Source organism: Drosophila santomea, unplaced genomic scaffold, assembly GCF_016746245.2.
Source record: "Drosophila santomea strain STO CAGO 1482 unplaced genomic scaffold, Prin_Dsan_1.1 Segkk85_quiver_pilon_scaf, whole genome shotgun sequence".
NCBI lineage: Eukaryota > Metazoa > Arthropoda > Insecta > Diptera > Drosophilidae > Drosophila > Drosophila santomea.
Genome location: NW_025319021.1, coordinates 839,512 through 847,159, shown reverse-complemented (window position 1 = coordinate 847,159; position 7,648 = coordinate 839,512). Strand labels below are relative to the sequence as shown.

General features: G+C 37.4%; 1 long non-coding RNA gene across 1 annotated transcript; it reads left to right on the top strand.

Annotated features, from left to right (window-relative positions):
* Window positions 1-1,139: 1,139 nt before the first annotated feature.
* LOC120457850 lies at window positions 1,140-7,376 on the top strand. The gene is made up of 3 exons (XR_006356542.1): window positions 1,140-1,329; window positions 2,049-2,173; window positions 7,354-7,376. It is a non-coding gene; the product is annotated as an uncharacterized LOC120457850 (long non-coding RNA).
* The last annotated feature ends 272 nt before the right edge of the window (window positions 7,377-7,648 follow it).

Sequence of the window (7,648 nt, the reverse complement as noted above, 5' to 3'; positions counted from 1 at the left end):
ACGCCTGCACTCCGATAAAAACTGTCAGCACTGTCAGTTTTTGGCGGCTTGTGGGCGTTAGAGTGGGCGTGGCAAAAAGTATTTTGGCAAATCGATAGAAATTTACAAGACTAATACAAAAATGAAAAAATATCAAAACATTTTCAAAAGTGTTGGCGTGGCAGCTTTGGGCGGCTTGTGGGCGATAGATTGGGCGTGGCAAAAAGTGTTTTGGCAAATCGATAGAAATTTAAAAGACCAATACAGAAATGAAAAAATTTCAAATAATTTTTCAAAGTGTGGGCGTGACAGTATTAGGCGGTTTGTGGGCGTTAGAGTGGCCGTGGCAACATGAATCGACAAACTTGCGCTGCTTCTATGTCTCTGGAGTCTGTATGTTTAATCTCAACTTTCTAGCTTTTGTAGATCTCGACGTTCATACGGACGGACAGACGGACATGGCCAAGGACTTGGCTATTGATCCTGATCAAGAATATATATACTTAATTTGGTCGGAAACGCTTCCTTCTGCCTGTTACATACTTTTCAACGAATCTAGTATGCCCTTTTACTCTACGAGTAACGGGTATAAAAATGAGATATTGTTTTGTTTTATTATTACCTTTTCTATGTTTAAATGAAAATATATTTATCCACAACCACTAATTTGATACGACTTACAAAGGAATCGATTAATCAAGATCAGTGATTTATGTCATAGAGCGATTAACGCTAGACCTTTTTCATTCCAAACCATTATTCAACTTTTCATGATAGGTGTTGATACCTATTAACGTGTGGGCTTGAGCATTCTGGTATGTTTATTTTATACCCATTATAATGGGAAGATCTATATAAAGTTAGGTATTTGAATAGGCGTACGATATTTTAGTATAAATTAATAAACTTTACTATGTGTTTGTGATAATACATAATTATCATATTAGTTCTTAAGAGAGCTGTCGACGATATACTCATGAGAATAAATACGTTAAAATGATCTCATTGAAACCAATGCATTGGCTTGTTGCGTCTTAGACGTATATATAATTCCTTCCTTTTTGATATTAGATATAAGGTTTTGAATTAGATAAGAATAATTTGAATGCAGTGAACAGAAGCAGCACAGGCAGCCTGCGAAACAGAAAGTGTCTCTGTCTGTGATCTGCTGACGTATTTATACGTTTAATAGGTTTTCGCATCAAAAGAGCGTCAGCGTCACAGAACGGCAAATAAGCCAGAACTAGTTTCTGTGTAGTCGTCAACAAAGCAAGATCACAATAATTTTAAAGAATTTATAAAATTCGTGTTTGAACTACTATTATTTTGGTCAATTATTAAATTAGCCAAGTAAGTATAATGTTTCTAATTTAACTGAAGAATTATAACTTTGACTAGTCGCTTTTAACTGAAATGTAACTAACAAAACCTGATTCCGAATAAGGACACTTTAAAATCAAAAACAACAAAGGTACATTGCTTATTCAATTTATTTTTAATTAGTTCTATTTCAGCTGCATGATTTATTAATTCAGTCCGGGCTGTTCCGACTTAAATACTACCTGCAATACAAAGACGACTTTTAAAAACGTTTTAAGCAGATAAGCTAGAGTATAAAAAGAAACACGCGAGCCATTTCAGGTTTGCTCCACCATGTATATATGTATGAATGTGACTGCAATACTTGCTTGTTCCAGTATGCACTAATTCTGTTGTCTATCACTGCATTTATCATAAATCTTGACACAATTTAAATTTGTTATTTCTTGAGTATTATATAAATGTATATATGCGTTAAATGAGGAAATTTACAACTATACATACAGTATTATACTTGGTTCCATTTTGCCAAAAAAGCGTTTTGTCACGCATACGAAATGGCTAGATTCAATTTAATTATCACTGGTCTATTTTTTGCAAGAGCTGTCTAATATAAATGATTTGACTGACTTATCTGATTTTCTAATAGAGTTTACATGCTAGGACAAAATGTTAAATTAAGAATGAATATTGCTTCTGATGTGTATCTGATAATTAACTGTAATTGCTTAAAATTTATTTCTTTACAGTTTTCACAAGCTGAAACTTTATTGTTTATCATATTGTTTCTTAAAACAACTCTCGGCGATTTCTCCATTACGATTTGCAAACCAGTTTTATATCCTGCCCGTTGTTTCTGCAGAAATTATTCGCTGTGAGTATTGGGGACATTCGAATTACCACTATCTTCTAGAGCGTTAATATTTGGTGGACAGGGAAGTCAACGATCGTGGCATCATTCTTGTCGACAAACGCTTTCCAGCGTGTTATTTTTTCTTTTGTATCTTTTCGGTAATACTATAATAATATAATAATAATAATAATATAAGGAGATTTCTGTAGATCGTTAAAATTTTTAAACCGTATAAATATTTGTTAACATTTTTAACACCCATACATAGCTAATTGTAATAGGTTAAATTATAATAGGTATTAACTAGCCTAATGCTAAAAACTGTATTGGAAAGACTCCTTTTGAGCTTGATTAAAATTTATATCGTTTTCCTATACTGACTCGCATGCACTTTAGCATTGTCGTCCTTTAGATAGTTAGTTTAGGGACGAGCAACTAGCAAACTCTTTTAAAAAACATATGTAGCAGCCTAGCTAGCCCTAAGATACTAGATTCGTTGAAAAGTATGTAACAGGCAGAAGGAAGCGTTTCCGACCATATAAAGTATATATTCTTGATCAGGATCAATAGCCGAGTCGATCTGGTCATGTCCGTCTGTCCGTCCGTCTGTCCGTCCGTCTGTCCGTCTGTCTGTCCGTATGAACGTCGAGATCTCAGGAACTACAAAAGCTAGAAGTTGAGATTAAGCATACAGACTCCCAAGAATAGAAGCAGCGCAAGTTTGTCGACTCATGTTGCCACACCCACTCTAACGCCCACAACCGCCCAAAACTGCCACGCCCACACTTTTGAAAAATGTTTTAATATTTTTTCATTTTTGTAGTGGTCTTCTAAATTTCTATTGATTTGCCGAAAAACTTTTTGCCACGCCCACTCTAACGCCCAAAACCGCCCAAAGCTGCCTCGCCACACTTTTTCAAAATGTTTTGATATTTTTCATTTTTGTATTAGTCTTGTAAATTTCTATCGATTTGCAAAAAAACTTTTTGCCACGCCCACCCTAACGCCCACAAATTGCCAAAACTCTCAGTGTTAAGACTCTCCTTCGCACTTCCACAGTAGAGTAACGGGTATCAGATAGTCGGGGAACTCGACTATAGCGTTTTCTCTTGTTTAACCTAAAAGGAAGTTTATGGAATACTCATGTAAAGATGTAATAATGAGAAATTGCCCGATAGGGTTTTTATGACTTTTGCTAGACATGACATCATGAAGTATCTAAATTCAAACAAATATCACAACAAGAAGGTATATACAAAACAAGAGAGAAGCTATAGTCGAGTTCCCCGACTATCTGATACCCGTTACTCAGCTAGTGGAAATGCGAAGGAGGTCTTCAACACTGACAGTTTTGGCGGTTTGTGGGCGTTAGAGTGGGCGTGGCAAAAGTTTTTTTCAAATCGATAGAAATTTACAAGACTAATACAAAAATGAAAAATATCAAAACATTTTCAAAAGTGTGGGCGTGGCAGCTTTGGGCGGTTTATGAGCGTTAGAGTGGACGGGGCAGCATGATTCGACAACTTGCGCTGCGTCTATGTCCCTGGAGTCTGACTGCTTAATCTCAACTTTCTAGCTTTTGTAGTTCCTGAGATCTCGACGTTCATACGGACAGACAGACGGACGGACAGACGGACGGACAGACGGACATGGCCAAATCGACTCGGCTATTGATCCTGATCAAGAATATATACTTTATATGGTCGGAAACGCTTCTTCTGCTGTTACATACTTTTCAACGATCTAGTATACCTTTTACTCTACGAGTAACGGGTATAATAACTTTTAATGACCGAAGAAAAACCCAAAATAATCACAAACCTCAAAGAATAAAGGAAACTATTAAACTTCTATACATAATACAATCCAAAGGTTAATACGAGGTTAGCGAATGAATTTACACAAATACTAATGCAGGTAGAGTCCAAAATCGTTTTAATTTTCAACAACGAAGTAAGAATGCACCAAACCCTCCCCCCAAACGGAAGAGAGACAGTGCTAGTGGCCAATACAGAATGGACACAGACAAAATTTTCTTCAACCTGCCTCGAAATCAGAAAGCGATTCTGAGGAGGTCTTAAAATTAAAAGGAATAATATTACTCTCAATACTAATAGGCAGTGGTAGTCTATTTATATTATGAAAGAAAATTTCTTGAATTTTTAAATCAAACCTTCTAAGTAAAGTCCACACTATTTTTTTTTTTTTTTTAACGCGCGAGTCCCACGGCACACTTCCGGCCAACCGACGAGGGGCGCTGCCGTGTATCGTACGGCTCGAATCGCTGGAAGATAGACGCGATATAGAAGACAGTAAAGGACGAGGAAATATATATATATACTAGTACGATCTAAGATTTTTTTAATACGTTAGTATTGATCGCTTTAAAACGGCAGAGAGTCAGAATTAGAGATAATAGGATACAATCTATTATAGTCAGAACATAATACTCTGTAGGGATCATGCAACTCATAATTAGATCTACAATGATTTAAAATTAGAGGTACGTAATTTCTAGTAAATCTGCTCGGAACAGTGAAGTTTAGCCGACTAACAAGTCGGGACTATCCACTTCACCACGAATAAGGTTAAAAATAAGACTGTTCCAAGCATCGTTCTACGGTTAGCAAGGAGGGTAAGTTAATTAACATTAATCTACTTGAATAAGGAGGTAATCTACGGTTTGCATCCCAATTAAGGCGCCGTAAGGCAAAAGTAAGAAGTTTTTTGAACCGATTCAATGCGGTCCGAGTAAACTTATATTGTGGACTCCAAACAGGTGATCCATACTCGAGGATCGGACGGACTAGAGAAATAAATAATGTTTTGGTCAAGTAAGGATATCAAATTCCTTTGACCACCGTTTTATAAAACCAAGCAACTCTGGCTTATTGACAATAGACGAAATATGGTCTGAAAATTTAAGTTTAGGGTCCAGAACACCAAGATCATCAACATGTGTGATTCTGTCCAAAGAGCAGCCACTTAAAGTGTAAGTTGCGTGCATTGAGTTGGCACGACAAAAGGTCATAACTTTACCTTAGAGCCATTTAAGTTTAATACGTTATCACGGCACCAGGTTTGAAGCAATCTAGATCGGATTGTAAGTCCAAATGGCGGAAATGTCCTTATATTGCAAGCATAATTTTACATCATCAGCGTACATTAGTACACGCGATGATTATTATTAAGGGAAGGTCGTTAATAATAAGGTAAAAGGAGCGGACTAGTGGGACGCCGGATGTGACTCGGAGAATACAGAAAGAGGTTTTTAAAGAGGACCCGTTGCGTTCTGCATTCAGATACTTAGAATCATTTAGGAGATCAACAGGGAAACTAATAATCAAGTTTTTTATTAAAAGTGATAATTAACAGAGTCGAATGCTTTATGAATCCGTATAAACGACATCTGTTTGAAGATTATTTTGAAACCTGTACTACGAAGGAGGTTAGCTCAGAAGGTTGTAGTTGTTGATCTGCGTTTCATGAACCCATGCTGACATGGTGAATAATTGACCTACAAAGGTGCTGCAAATGAGGAGTGATAACGTTTTCAAAAAGCTTAGGGTTAGCAGACAATTTCGAGATTCCTCTGTAATGGCTTGCATCCGATTGCTTACTTTTTATGGAGAGGGATCAAAGGACTCCTTCCATATTTGGGGGAACTGAGTAGATTCCAAGATATTTAAACAGTTTTAGTAGAGGTTTGCACAAGTCTTCCCACAGAATCTAAGCACAGCAGGAATTCCGTCGGACCTGGCGAATAGACAGGCTTAACTCGCTGAAGATCATAAAGCAGTGAGCTTTCGTTTAAAGTGGGACAGAATATTAAATTTGACTTTGATACCGCGTAAGAGTAAGGTCGTTCGGAATGAGGTAACGTAGAATATGTGGTTTGAAAAAACTTGGCAAATAGATCGGCTATTGCCTGATCCGATGTTACCGAAGTATTTTCAAAAAATAGCGAGGAAGGGTAACTAGTTGCTTGCATCCGATTTGCTACCTTTTTTATGGAGAGGGATCACAAAGGACTCCTTCCATATTTGGGGGAACTGAGTAGATTCCAAAGATAATTTAAACAGTTTTAGTAGAGGTTTGCACAAGGCTTCCGCACAGAATCTAAGCACAGCCAGGAATTCCGTCGGGACCTGGCGAATAGACAGGCTTAACTCGCTGAAGATCATAAAGCAGTGAGCTTTCGTTTAAAGTGGGACAGAATATTAAATTTGACTTTGATACCGCGTAAGAGTAAGGTCGTTCGAATGAGGTAACGTAGAATATGTGGTTTGAAAAACTTGGCAAATAGATCGGCTATTGCTGATCCGATGTTACCGAAGTATTTTCAAAAATAGCGAGGAAGGGTAACTAGTTGTTTTGCGCTTAGTGTTAACGAAATTAAAATGTTTGGGTTCTGTGCGAACTGAAACTTACAACGGTTTAAATAATTCTTATAACACTGAGCATTAAGCACGGTAAATTTACCGAGCACTTACATATTTAGAAAATATAGATTGGACCGGTATTTTTAAATTTTATATAAGTCTGGACTTAACATTTCTTAGATGTGTCAACTCTTTATTAAACCCAAGTTCTGGGAGGTAGAGGATTTGCCAGTCAAGATGGTAAAAGAGTCTGATTCCTATGCGAAAGGAACTGACGCATACGCTTTAGTTATGTTAGGTATTCAAGGTCATTGCATTAGCACATTTTCGAAAATTTTTAAAAAGAGACTTTCCACACGCAGACGATTCATTAGACTGTGGGCACAATTCGATCTGAACAAAACTCCGCGATCTAGTCAGTCGAGGCGTATCCCTATATTAATTGGCAGGTATCATCTCTGGTGGCACGGATCAGAGTGGCTGCAAGGGCACGAAAGCTTTGGCCACCGGAAAGCGACACTCATCCAGTGACAGAGCTAGAGCGCGGTGACAAAAGCATTTTGTCAAGGCCCAAACCGCCCAAATGCACGCCACACTTTTTAAAATGTTTTGATATTTTTTCATTTTTTATTGGTCTTGTAAATTTCTATCTATTGCAAAAAACGTTTTGCCACGTCCACTTAACGCCCACAACGGCCGTAGCTGCCACGCCCACACTTTTGAAAAACGTTTAGATATTTTTTCATTTTTGTATTAGTCTTGTAAATTTCTATCGATTATATGTATGTTTATATGTATATTCATATATATCACTTTCAGAAGAAACGCCGTTGGAAAATAACCGGTACTCATCTTGATTTTATCTGCAAGGTCGCCGGTGGATCAGAATATCCGAACTCAAAGGACATGTACTGAAGGGGCGATAGCTTCAATTAATACGGCCTGTGATCGTCGCTTCGCTGTTGGTACTGTTGTCTCAAAAATGCATTCGTCGCTCACTGCACTTCAATGGTCGGTTGGTGGTCGGATTAATACTAACTAAACCTAACACAAGAGTGCGCGGGACCGCGTTACTCTTCATGTTTAATATTTTCGGATTAAATATTCCTACTCT